Source organism: Pinus tabuliformis, chromosome 1_2 (genome assembly GCF_031772625.1).
Source record: "Pinus tabuliformis cultivar Carrire ecotype Pingquan chromosome 1_2, CPIR1, whole genome shotgun sequence".
In the NCBI taxonomy this organism is placed as follows: Eukaryota; Viridiplantae; Streptophyta; class Pinopsida; order Pinales; family Pinaceae; genus Pinus; species Pinus tabuliformis.
Window position 1 is genome coordinate 1,140,124,235 of NC_142298.1, and position 14,292 is coordinate 1,140,138,526.

General features: G+C 35.9%; 1 pseudogene; it reads right to left on the minus strand.

The window, feature by feature from the left end:
• Nucleotides 1-793: 793 nt before the first annotated feature.
• On the minus strand, nt 794-9,281 carry LOC149210206 (uncharacterized; annotated as a pseudogene).
• Nucleotides 9,282-14,292: the final 5,011 nt, after the last annotated feature.

Genomic DNA, 14,292 nt, shown 5'->3' on the forward strand with positions numbered 1-14,292 from the left:
ATTAACCTTCAAAAATTCATAACTCATTGTAGACAACCCGAAATTCGACGATTCTCATTGCATTGGATTCTCCTCAATGCCCTCTATCATCTTCCATCACATGTCCAAAATGATTCATGGTTTTGGCCCAAATATCGATGAGTGCAAAACCCCAACCTTGGGTTCCAAGCCCACGAATGATTTTTGTAGTGCTCCAATCTCCAAACCCGAAACCCTAGGGCTTATAGTACATCCCAAGCTACTAAAAAATAAAAAATTCACAGACAACAAAACCACCCCAATTCCAACCTTGAGATCATAACACTTATATCGGTCTTGACGCTTCCACTATTTCCATCTCAAAAATACGCTCATTTTTCTTAACAATCAACTTTATTTTATATACGGCAATATTCTCCTATAGATAAGAACAGGTCATTTTTTTCAGCATACTTAGAAATACTAAACAACATACTCAAACTGCAGGACATATCCCCATCATCTCAAATTCTCGAGGCAATTAAGAGCCAACACATCCGTACCTGATGACCTAATGGAAACCAGAACGAGGCAAACCAAGTCATCTACTAGCAATGGCCTACGATAACAACATAACTACGAATACTGCAATGTCTAACTGTGTCTCACAGTGTCATTGACCAGAACTGAGATGGAGCGCGAAAAACGGAGGAAATTTTGCTGGACCCAGAGCTCACAGTGACCAATTTATAAATAGGTGAACGATAGATAAGACTCAATGGCGAGAAATGGAAAACAGTTTCCTTATTCAAATATGGAAGCATGGGAAGTGTATTTATCTTCGGCAGAAGATACCCTGCCCATTCCCCAATTTTCCAGTGCAGTCCAAACTCGCAGCTGCTGCTTTTATAAGTTGCTGTGAGTTTTCAGTCTCACGGGCCGGTGAAGAATTGGACTTGAAAATGCAGGCCTTGCAATCTACTGTGAGAAGGGACGAGGCCCGGTACTTGTTCTCGCCACCCATGATAGGCATCGGCACTCCCACCTTCACTGGGTTTCTGAAATTTGGCCTATAAGTCTGTCCCAACACTCCTTCCACATTGGCTGATAGCGTGAAGAATTTAAACTCAGTTTCCAGATGAGCAAAGCAATCGTCAGAGGGAATCTGATAATTGTGAACGCAGTCGACCTCCTTGGTTACGGGCACCACCCTGACCAATATCTCTACCATCTCGGGGATTGCTAGAAATTTCTGGTAATTTCAAACACAAATTAACTAAACACAGAGACAATGCTCTGTTTTTCCACAGGATCTTTAACACAGGTAAGCAAATAAAATTTCTAAGCAAAGCAGAGTTTCTCAACCAAAATAAACTTGTATTAATTCATAAACTTCCTGATACAAATTTCTTCCTCTCTCTGAGAGGGATTCACCAAGAACTTCCACCGAAAACAAAATTACCCTACCTCTTTTACAAATAATTTTACACTACTGTGTAAAATCCTCATTCACTGCTATGTGAAGAACTTTTACATTCACTGTTGTAAAATAAAAATTTTCTTACACAACCTGATTACATTCGCACTGCATTTCAATTTCAATCACCCAACAAAAAAAAATTTACATAACTCTTTTTCACTATTGTGTGAAAAATAAAACTAACTTTTACTGATGTAAAAGAAAATCTTCTGGTTTCATTATATTCATACTGCTGGAAAATACATTTCAATAACAAAACAAAAGAAAACTTGCTTCACCCTTTTCACGCTTTTGCGCTTGTTGCATTACATATCTACCAATAAAATTTTATATGCACTGGTGCACATTTCAAAATGCCTTCACTGGAAAAATTAACCCCTTCTCTGGTTTCGCACTGTTGTGCTCCCCTTTTCATTACACATACATTTTCGAAAATGAACAAAAAACATTACATATACCAAAAAACAAAAGACTTAACTATGCGTTGAATTTCTCATACCTCCGTAGTTTAAAAAAACAATAAAATTAAAACATTTACCAACCATCCTACAAACCATATTAAATTACATTAATTGATTTACTGAAAAAGTCGACGGTCAACAAAAAATTTAATCCATGAAACTTCAAATGATTCTGGTCCGTTGATTTAATCAGACGTATATCGCTTGCCTAAGTCGCACGAACTTTACCGTCCAGGGAATGGGCGGTATTCAAAACATACAGTGGCCACACGTCGCTCGGTCAGGGTGATCGGAGGCCCTCTGACAAATACTGCTTTGTGCAAAATGGTTGTGCGATATGAAACAAGTGGTTTTCTGGAAGTGATGACGCGCAGGGGAAATTAATATTTCAACACTCCCCTTTAATTTCAACTGCTGGGTTATCAGTCATACCCAAACATTTCCTCAAAAATTCAAAACCTTTCTGGCCCAATGGCTTTGTCAGAATGTCTGCAACCTATTCCTGAGTCCTGCAATTTTGTAAAATAATTTCTCCATTGTTCACCAATTCCCTGATGTAATGAAACCTTGTGTCAATGTGTTTCGTTCTCTTATGAAACACGAAATTCTTGGATAATGCAATAGCTGAGCTATTTTCACAAAAAATCACAGTTGTTTTTGCCTGTTCTTGGCCTAAGCTCCTTAACATTCTTCTCATCCAAACTTCTTGACATGCTGCTATTGTAGCTGCCACATATTATGCCTCTGTTGTAGATAACGCTACAATAGGTTGTTTCTTAGAAGCCCATGATATGGCTCCTGAACCCATGTGAAAGACATAACCGGATGTGCTTTTCCGATCATCTACACTTCCAGCCCAATCACTATCAGTGTATCCAACTAAATCTGTAGATTCTGAGGCAGTAAATAAAATTCCAAATATTTTAGTACCTTTAACATACCTCAGAATTATTTTTGCTGCCTGCCAATGTGCTTCCTTTGGCCTCTCCATGAATCTGGAAATTAAACTAACAACAAAAATTATGTCAGGCCTAGTTGCACTTAAATACGTAAGGCTGCCAACTATGCTCTTATACAAGCTAGGATCAAAATCCTTGTTGTTGTCCTTTTTGCTGAGTTTTAATCCCACTACTGTGGGAGTGATTGCTGCCTTGCACTCTTGCATATTAAATCTGCCTAATACTTCATTTACATATTTTGCTTGTGAGATAAAAATTCCATTTTCATTTTGATCTACTTCTATTCCTAAGAAGTATCTCAGCAAACCCATGTCAGTCATTTCAAATTCCTCTTTCATGACTACTTTGAAATTTTCAATGAGATATTCATCGTTACCTATGCAGATAACATCATCAACATACAATACAACAATTAAAATTTTGCCTTCCTTTTCTTTGATGTAGATGGTGGGTTCTCCCTCACATTTTTCAAATCCATTTTCCAATAGATAGGAATCTATCCTACTGTACCACGCTCTTGGCGCTTGCTTCAGCCCATAAAGAGCTTTATTCAATCTACATACTTTGTGCTCTTGGCCTTTCTTCTCATAGCCTAGAGGTTGTTTAATGTAAACCTCTTCCATTAACACTCCATTTATGAATGCTGACTTCACATCCATTTGGTAAACTTTCCACTTGTTTTGTGCTGCTATGGACAGAACTGCTCTCACCGTTTCCATTCTTGCAACCGGTGCGAAAGTTTCCTCATAATCTCTCCCATACTTTTGCTTGTATCCCTTGACAACCAACCTTGCTTTGTGTCTTTCTATTTTTCCTTCAACATTACTCTTGGTCTTGTAGACCAATTTAACTCCAATGACTTCGCTACCTTTTGGTAGCTCAACTAAATCCCATGTCTTTTTTCTTTCTATGGAATTAATCTCCTCATCCATAGCTTCTATCCATTTCTTATCCTTAATTGCATATTCGAAATGAATAGCATCATCAACATGACAATACAAAGCAAACAAGGAATTCATACCTTCATCATAAATGTCACTTAAATTTATGAACTTCTTACCTCTTTCATTTGGTGTGCAAGTGCTTGAAGATGCACTTGAATTTCCTCCTTATGGTGTGCTTGGAGAAGCACTTTCATTTATCCTCAAGGGTGTCTCTTGTTGTCCTTGTGTTGGCGCTGATATTTGGGGATGTATTTCAGCCATCTCCTCATCATCTTCATCATGAGACAAATAGTTTTTAACATTCATTGTTTTCTCTATGCTTCCATCCCAAGCTTCCTCCTCAATGAACTGAACATCTATGCTCACAAAAAACTTCTTGGTAAATGGGATATACAACCTGTAAGCTTTGGGTTCCTCATTGTATCCAATGAAAATACATTTCTCCTCTTTGTTGTCCAACTTCCTCCTTAGCTGATCTGGAATGTGTGCATAGGCCACACAACCAAAAACTTTCATGTGGGTGACTCCTTGCTTTCTCCCACTCCATGCTTCTTCCGACACTTTGTTCATCACTGCTTTTGTAGGAAACCTATTCAAAATATATACTGCACAGTGTACAACTTCAGCCCAATAATCATTTGCCAAATGCTTTGCCTTCAACATGCTCCTCGCCATATCCATGATGGTCCTTTTCTTCCTTTCAGCTACTCCATTTTGCTGCAGAGTGTACTTTGTGGTAAATTGTTTGTGAATTCGATTTTCTCTACAAAACCATAGAAACTCCTTGGAGATATACTCACCTCCTCTGTCAGTGCTTAGAACTTTGATATGCAACCCACTTTGGTTTTCCACAAGTGCTTTGAAATTTCGAAATTTTTCAAACATTTCACTTTTGTTCTTCAAGAAATAAACCCAAGTATTTCTGGTGAAATCATCAATGAATGTTAGAAAATATTGGTTTCCTGCTAGTGATAGATTTTGCATTGGTCCACGTAAGTCTGAGTGGACAATTTCTAAGGGTGCTTTTGCCCTTATTCTTTTCCCTAATGGAAAAATTTCTCTGTGTTGTTTCCCCAAGATACAACCTTCACAAAGGCTGTCCTGTTTCTCTATTAATGGTAATCCTCTTACCATTCCTTTTCTGCCCAACAAGTTAAGACCCCCAAAGTTGAGATGTCCAAATCTCAAGTGCCACAACTAATTTTCATCCTTTGGTATGCTTTGGAAATCCTCTTGGGTAACCACTGCAATTACTTCTTTGTTTTTCAAATCTGCCCTTATTCTAAGAGGGAATATCCTATTCCTTGTCATCTTTACTTCAGCAATACATCGTTCGCTGGGTGCTCTATCCATGATGGTGCATACATCATTCTTAAAGAAAACATTGTACCCCTTTTGAACAAGCTGTCCAATACTCAAGAGGTTACATCTCATTCCAGGAACATAATAGACATCTGCTATGGTTTTCTTTTCACCTTTCTTTGTAAATATTTTAACTTCTCCTTTTCCCATAACAGAAATTTTACTATCAATCCCAATTGTGACTTGTGGTTTCACATTCTGATTTAAAGTAGAAAACAGGGCTATGTTTCCTATTATATGGTTGCTGCAACCAGAATCTAGAAACCATATATCTTCACTGTTTGTTTCAGCCATGTTACAAGCTAAAAGTACATTATCTTGGCTGATATTTTCTCTAGTGATATTTGCATTTGATTTATTACTCATATCATGTTGCTTCTTCCTACATTCATTGGCATAATGCCCATATTTTTTACAGTAATAACATTGGACATTGGATTTTTCATACCATTGTCCTTGAGCATGATGTTGTCCACTTTGTTTGCTACTGCCTTGGCCTTGGTTCTGATTTGGATTGCTGCCTCTTCCTTGAGTGTTTGCTGGACTGTTTCTTCCACCTCTATTCTAGCTTCTGCCTCTTCCTCTCTTGTTTCCTCTGCCTTGACCTATTCCTCTTCCAAAGGACATCTGGGTCTTGAAGGCTTGCTCTAGAGATGAGCTTTCATTTCTACTCAACCTCTGCTCATGTGTTATCAGTGATGCATGGAGTTCATCAACTGAAAAGTTTGTGAGATCCTTTCTCTCTTCTATGGTGGTGACAATCACATCAAACTTTGAGGGTAGGATCCTCAATAGTTTCTCCACAATCCTCGTTTCTTCAAGAACTTCTCCATGAGTCCTCATCTGTGTGACCAATCTAATCACATGTGTGAAAAATGAGTCAATATTGTCTGACTCCTTCATGCACAGATTTTCAAAATCTCTCCTCAGCAATTGTAGTTTTGTTTTCTTCACTTTCTCCATGCCTTGATAGGTTGTCTTGAGAGTTTGCCATGCTTCTTTGGATGTCTTGGCTGTTGCTATCCTTGGAAACACACTCTCATGCAGTGACTGATATAAAAATACGAGGGGTTTTGAATCATTCTTCCTATTACTCTTCAACTAATCTTTCTCTGCCTGTGTCAAGTTATTAAACTCATCTTCATCTGCTGGTTCTTCAAATCCATATTCAACAAATAAATCTTGTGAGGCAAACAGGGCTCTCATGGTTATTGCCCAAATATGGGATTGTGTATTTAAAATACTGATTGTTTCTTCAGCAGTAACACAAAAAAGACTTTGAGAATACCTTGGACTCTTTTGCCTGAGACTTCACTTTGCTGGAGAAGATTTACTGCTGGAGAAGATTTACTGCTACAACAAAATGAACCTTCCTTCAGCTTCTTTATCACCTTCAAAGAGTCTGGATCTGCTCTGATACCATGTTGGAAATTTCTGGTAATTTCAAACACAAATTAATTGAACACAGAGACAATGCTCTGTTTTGCCACAAGATCTTTAACACAGGGAAGCAAATAAAATTTCTAAACAAAGCAGAGTTTCTCAACCAAAATAAACTTGTATTAATTCATAAACTGCCTGATACAAATTTCTTTCTCTCTCTCAGAGGGATTCACCAAGAACTTCCACCAAAAACAAAATTACCTTGCGTCTTTTACAAATAATTTTACACTGTTGTGTAAAATCCTCATTCACTGCTATGTGAAAAACTTTTACATTCACTTTTGTAAAATAAAAATTTTCTTACACAACAAAACAAAACAAAAAGAACTTGCTTCACCCTTTTCATGCTTCTACGCTTGTTGCATTATATATCTACCAATAAAATTTTATATGCGCTGCTGCGCATTTCAAAATGTCTTCACTGGAAAAATTAACACTTGCTCTGATTTCGCACTGTTGTGCTCCCCTTTCATTACACATACATTTTCGAAAATGAACCAAAAAAAAACCATTACATATACCTAAAAAACAAAAGACTTAACTATGTGTTGACTTGCCCATACCTTTGTAGTTTAAAAAAACAATAAAATTAAAACATTTACTGACCATTCTACGAACCATATTAAATTATATTAAACAAAAAATTTAATGCATGCAACTTCAAATGATTCTTGTCGGTTGATTTTATTGGAGGTATATCGCTTGCCTAAGTCGCACGAACTTTACCGGCGGGGGAATGGGCGGTATTCAAAACGTACAGTGGCCAACCGTCGCTTGGTCGGGATGATCGGAGGCCCTCTCAAAAATACTGCTTAAACAAGTGGTTTTTCGGAAATGATGATGCGCAGAAAAAATTAATATTTCAACAGGGATCAACACCACAATGCATTGTACTCTGCGTTTCGTTGGACGATCAGGTCGCCCCACGGTGCCTTACAGAGAGAACGATATCCCACAGGAACGGTGAAGGGCTGTTTATCAAAGGCGAAGAAGAAATGGTCGAACCCGTCGTCCCATTTGGACACCTTATTTGCAGCCACTGTGAAGGTATGAGTGCCGAACATGATGCCGAGGGATTGAACCTAGATGTAATCTCTGGTTCTCCCTTCAGCCCTGAGGCCAATAAAGTGAGCATTGATTTGCAAGGTATCATCAGACACCAGGCAGTAGAACATGATGCCATCTCCTCCTATGAAGCGAGGGTCATAGCAAGCAGCTCCAACTGAGCAGTTTGCTATTCCGTCTGCAAAACAATTTTATTAATTATGAACTTAATTGAGAGGACTTTTAGGCATTCTCATGGAGAAATATTTGTATATATGCACATTGTCTAATCTATTAACGGAATGACTTTTTTTTATTATATATTTTTAGTGAATTGTAATCAAAATTTTTAATAGATTTTTAAAATTTTGAATTTAAATAATTTAATTTTTAGAATTTATTTATACATTTTAAACAACAAAAGATAAAATTTTTATTTATTTATTTTACAATTAGATAATAAAAAATATAATATTTTAAGAAATTTAATATTTCCCTATAAATTTGACTTTAAAATAATTTAAACTAATATTTTGAACTTTTATTTAAACTAAATATATGTTAAACATTAGAGAAAAGTTATAAATTATATAATATTTTCAAAATATTCAAATTTTCAAGTGAACATTCGATTTGTCTCAGCCAAATTATATTATAATTTTCAAATTTTCAAGTAGTCATTCTCATGGTCAGAAATAAAAGAAGATTGAATGATGAGAAATGAGTGAGAGTAACTTAATTTGAAATGAAAATTAATTAATATTTTTCATTATCGGGTTACTATTTATAATTACGACTGGAGTATCTATTTAAAATGTTTTAACTCCCAAACAAGTTGTCTATAAAACCTTAGATATTAAAATAATATTTATTTAAATAATTTAAAATACAAAAAAATTATTTATATTTTTTTTATAAATTAAAATAAATTTATAATAAATTATATTATAAAATATATAGTATTAAAATTTTATAAATCAAATTTAATATCAATAAATATTAATCATAATATTATATTTATTTATTTAAAATAATCATTTTTATATTATTATCGTATTTTAACAAAATTTATACTTCAAAATATTACTTTTATTAAATAGGTTCAACAATGAACAAGCCTTACCACTTTTGAATAAAGTAGTAAATCCCTACTTAATCCATAACTATTTTTAATTATTTTTTAATTTTATATTAAACGGAATATATATATATATATATATATATATATATATAACACTAACTTTAGCTGCAATTCAAATATCAAAAACAATTTCCTGTTAGAATGAAGAAACTCAAATTTCCCAAATACCTGAAAATATTCAAAGTTAAAAGGAACCTCTTAAAAATCACAGCTATCGAAAGATTAATTTGATTCGTAATAATCAATAGATATAAATACCCTACTTCTACAGATGGCATTGCAGTCAACGGAACAATCTACGTAGCAGCCCTTGACATCGGGGTTCTCTGGTATACGTTCAGGGCAATCGTCGGGGCAGGAAAGAATATCCATAAAACATGGCGTTCCCATTATTTTGCACTGCACCTTCTCTCCCGGCCTCTGACACGCTCCAGGCTCAACGAAAATAGCTGCCGCAACAATCACTGCAAATAGCACTGCCTGCCCCATTGAAATGATGGTCCTCTTCATCTTCAGTATCACCAGCGTCGAAACGCTTGAGCTCAGGAGTGAGGCTCAATTGCTGCAAGTGCAATACTGAGCCAGAAGCATGTCGTTTGTTTATAACCTTCTGCAATGCATGCCAGAAGCATGTCGTTTGTTTTGATTGAGTTGTTAGTTCTGTCATGTCTTTTCTTCGAGAGTTATCGTTGGCTCGTTGCAATTATTTATCCGCAGGCCAAGATGCGATGCAATCTTGTGATGACATTGTTTAGTTGCGTGTTTTGAAACGCGGTTCACTGCCATTTTTTTTTCCGTTTTGTTCAACGGTCATAATCGAAGAGGCCGCTGCGAAAGGATCATGTGATTTTGTCGAAGATTAAAAAAATTAAGGAAGAAGAGCAGATACCAATGATGTATTCCAAACTACTTTTTCCCAAAAAAAAAAAATAAAAAAAAATAGCATTATGTCAGTAATCATGTTCGGAAGGACCTTCATTCCCATATAAACCAGTGTGAGGAGAGTCATACCCTCGTAATAAAACATTTATGCTTTTTTATGAGATCAAAAATAAGTACTTCTTATGTATTATATTATTTTCATTCTAATTCATTGTTCAAGATCAAGGTGTAAGTATTATATTATTTTCATTCTGATTCATTGTTGAAGGAAAAATGTGAAATAGTGAAGAAATGAGATTTAGGATTTAGGATAATAATAAGATGAGGAGGTTAAAAATAAAATAAAATAAAAATAAAAATTAAGGTTTATATTTGGACAATTTTTTAATTTCACAGTTTTTTTCTTGTTGATATTTTTTCTAAAAAATGTGAGAGAAAGTAGATTGTAAGCTTTTTTTGATATGTAAAGGTAACATTTGAAGTAAGCAATTCCTCAAAGTATAGCTTTTTTATTCATTGAGAAGTCACTTAGAATTTATGTGTAACCTTTTTGCCAAGTGCTAAAGTGAGAACTAATTTTAGTGCCATGAGTTTACTGAAATTATTAGTAACTTTGTTAATTCTATTTATAAAAAAATGTATATGAATTGAGGAGAGGAAGATCAGTCCCCATTTCCTTTCCAAGATGTACTGATGTGCTAGGCTCCATTAAAAAATTTTCACAGGAAAGGTGAGGAGGAGAAGTGGAGAATCATGAAAGTTGCATAAAACATTTACATTTTGAGAGGGAAAATTGAGGTTAATGGTATCTTTATCCTCAATAAATTTTGCATTAATAGAAAACACAAATTTGCTAGGCCAAGTTGAGGAAGTAGGCTATAAATGGCCTTTTGGGTTGTTTGGAAGCTATTTTTTTAAGGTCTCCTCAACTGAGTCCCCTATGCATAGTCTATTTTGTCTTTTAATTTATTTTGAAACTTGTTTTGAGTGTTGGCAATTGTGTTGTGTGGTTTGAATTGATGTCAATATTTAGAGAGATTATGGTTTGGTCATCAAAAGCAATGGAACACAATTAATCATTGATTTGATAACCAAAAGTAAGGAGTAAATGCATTAATTGATTGGATTTGGTGTTTTGGTCCAATTTGGTACGTTATAAAGGTAAATACATATTATTAATGTGTTGATTTAGTATATCTTGATGAGGGAGAAGTTAGCATAAATATGTTATACTATTTTTGGAGATCAAGTTTGTGCTACAATGCATAATGAAGTTGTGTGTATATTGATAGCAGTGATCAATAGTTAAAGAGGAAGAAATCGTGTTGTAGAGACGAGTTTTTTCATGTGTTGTAGAGTTCATGGGCTTGATTAGGAGACAATTCTGAAAATCAATGAAATCATGACCCATAGAGTTTGAAGATTTTGTGGCCTCCAACAAGTGGTGGCTTGCCAATATAAGAGTAGTGGCTAGCAGAAAGTTGATAGGGAGTTGGGGCTTCCTAGCTAAGATTGGCCAACAAACTATTGGAGTGGAGTAGTTTCTCCTAGCTAGTTGAAGCTAACATTTGTTAAAATAAATTATCATTGATAATAAAGAAAGAAAACCAACATAGAAATAGTAAGGTGGTTTTCTTCCCCTTGAGGGTTTCCTCATGATATATTTTTGTCTCATGTGTTTGATCATCTTGATGCTTGTGCGTTGACTTACATACTTAATTTATATGTTTTGATCCTATGAGTATTTGTTCTGTGCTGATAGTGTAACATGTTTGAAAAATGTTTAAAAATTGTGTAAGTGACATCAATCTTGATTCACACCCCCCCTTCCACCGAGTAGTGATCTAATTCCAACAATTGGTATCATATCAATTTCCCTTCGCTGCAACTTAATTTTTGGAATGTAGATTGAGGTGAATCATGGGTTATAAAACTACTCACTACTCAATGCACAAATTTTAAAGAATGGAGAGAGAAGGTGAAATCGGAAATATATGTTCTTGGATACAAAGTTTGGAAATCAATGGTAAATTGTTATGGAAATGAAATTCTTTCAAAACAAAATTAGCAATGGGATGCACATGCTAGGGGTGGAATCTATGACAACCTTCATAATCTAGGCCTCAGAAAGTGGTAGATATAAAGATTGCAAAAGAGATTCGGGACACGATAAAAATTTGTATGAAGGAGAAAAGGAGAAGTGAATGAAGAAGAAGAAAAAGGACCCTTAGAAGGAAAGTGATCAATTAGATGAGATATTTTCTCGTAGTATCAAAGTAGTGGATTATCAAAAGGAGATATTAGTTAAGGATCAAGCTAAGTTTAGCTCATCATTGGTCAAAATAGAAAATCTCTTATTAGAAAAAAAAAAATAAAAAAATTTGAAAAAGCTCCTTCAAATACTTGAAGAGATGGAGTAAAAATTTAAGGAAGAAATCTCCTACTAGAACACCCTGCTGGAGGAGGCAAGGAGAATTGATGGAGTGCAAAATCAGTTGAAGGAGATAGATAAACAGTGTGAAGAAATAAAAGCTAAAGAAAATTATGCAAGAAACAAGTTAGAAAATAATAGATCTAATTTGGAGGCAGCTACAATCAGATGAGAGAACAAAGGGAAATAGCAAAAGAAAAGAAGCAAATAGGGTTCATCAAGACTTTTTCTTCCTCAATATTGCATAAATCAAAGGTAAAAGGTCTCTAGCTATACAAATTATTTGCATGGCTTTGGTTATTCATGCAATACCTTTGGTCATAACACCACTTATTGTCAATCTTTTGTAAAAATAAGTTTGAGTACAATGGTCAGGAATAAGAGGCCATTTGTGAATAGAAGGGACACTAAAATGTGATTCCTAGCCATGAGGTGAGAGAAAGTAGTGTAAAATACCCCAAACAATGAAACACAAGGAAGAAAAGAAACACATAGGTCAATGTAGACAATTGGAGGAGTTAGGGTAGAATGGAAGTGAGTCCAAAGGGGGGATGAAAAAAGAGAGGAGAACCTGAGTAGAAAACCCAATGATAAACCAAGAAGTCAAGAACCCAACAAGAGAGGCCAAGAGGGTAAGAATATTGTGCAAAGGCTTAAGAACCAACTTAGAGCACTGTGTAGAAAATTCCATGCAGAATTAATGAGCCAAAAGAGGGAACATAGCACTTGAATGGAATGAGACCAAGATTCCTTAAAAGCATTGATACCATCTCTTCCATCTTTAAGGAAAAGTTTAGAATATAGATGAAGAAAACTGAAAACCTAAGACTGCTCCTCTATGATTTCAGTGCACTTGAATTTATGTGTTCCATGTTGAGAAAATTCTAGCTGAGAATGACCACCATCTCTACATGCAACACTATCTCCATGCCCCATTTGAGAAGATTAGTCTACTAAGTTCCTTAACTTTCTTTTCCAATAATGGAATGTTTGCAAAAGATAGCTACTTCCCACAGGATACATATATGAGGAGCTTCTCAAGCCACTATATAAATTGCAGCCACCTTTCCATAACATACTTAACCCAATGAATATCATAATAAGCCATTATCCACCCCAATTCATTCATGATTATCGCTCATTGGCTCCACAAGTCTATGTACAAGACAGGTTGTCCTTGTCTGGTCTCTTACACATTCATAGTCATCACCTCCATCCTTTCCCATACAAAACACAAATTAAATTATAGTGATAAATATATAATCAAATATGAAAATTTTCATTTAATTATTACTCACATCAAATAAATTTAAACTATAGATAGTTAACTTATTTAGTTGTGAAAAAAGGCTTCCTGAAAGATGGCCATCGTAGCGAGCTTTCCCTGCACCGGAAATGGAGTCACCGACTGTGCGATTTTTGGAGGCGGCGTGGAAGGGACGGCCATAGCCTCTGGCCTCTGCAAGTTTGGCCTCAAGTGCGTATTGACGGAGCTCCCGAAACCCTTTCGATCAATCTGTAAGAATGCGGTTATTCGGCCCATCGCCAGGGAAGCTCCCGACACTCTTGGCATAGCAGATATGCTTGAAGGGCTGAATAAATCAAAGGTAGAACGGAAGGAAAAGCCCGGGAAGCTGAACGAGGGCAGAGATCGGCAGACAATCTTTGTTTTTTGGCTCAGAACCTATTTCGGAGGCGGAGAATCGTCAGGGTTTGGGCCGATTTATGTAGGCCTTGCCAGTTGGCTGTTCATCAGGCCAATCACTACACTGTCGTCCTTTGTATGCAAAGATGGGGGACTGCATGCAGCAGATCTAACCCATCACACAATTGCATGGCTCAAATGCTACAGATCCAGGCCGGATCTAACTGATCGGAGCAAGTTTCAAGATTATACAGAACCCAGGCAGCAGATCGGCGGGAATAGGCACCGATTGAGCAGAGGGCACGTGTTTCTCGTCATACAAAAGGCAGATCGACCCAATAGGAGGCAAGATCTGGAAGAAGGCACATAGCCAGACCATCTGGCAACCAGCAAAGACACTGGTTCAGGCAGAGCTCAGCTAAAACGCAGACATTAGGTAACCAAAAATAGTTTTCAGATTTTTATTAAAACCCCTGAGAAGAAATCTTTCTTAGTATGGGTAAGTGCAGACAGCTCTGTTTCGCTGCTAAAGCAGCAAATTT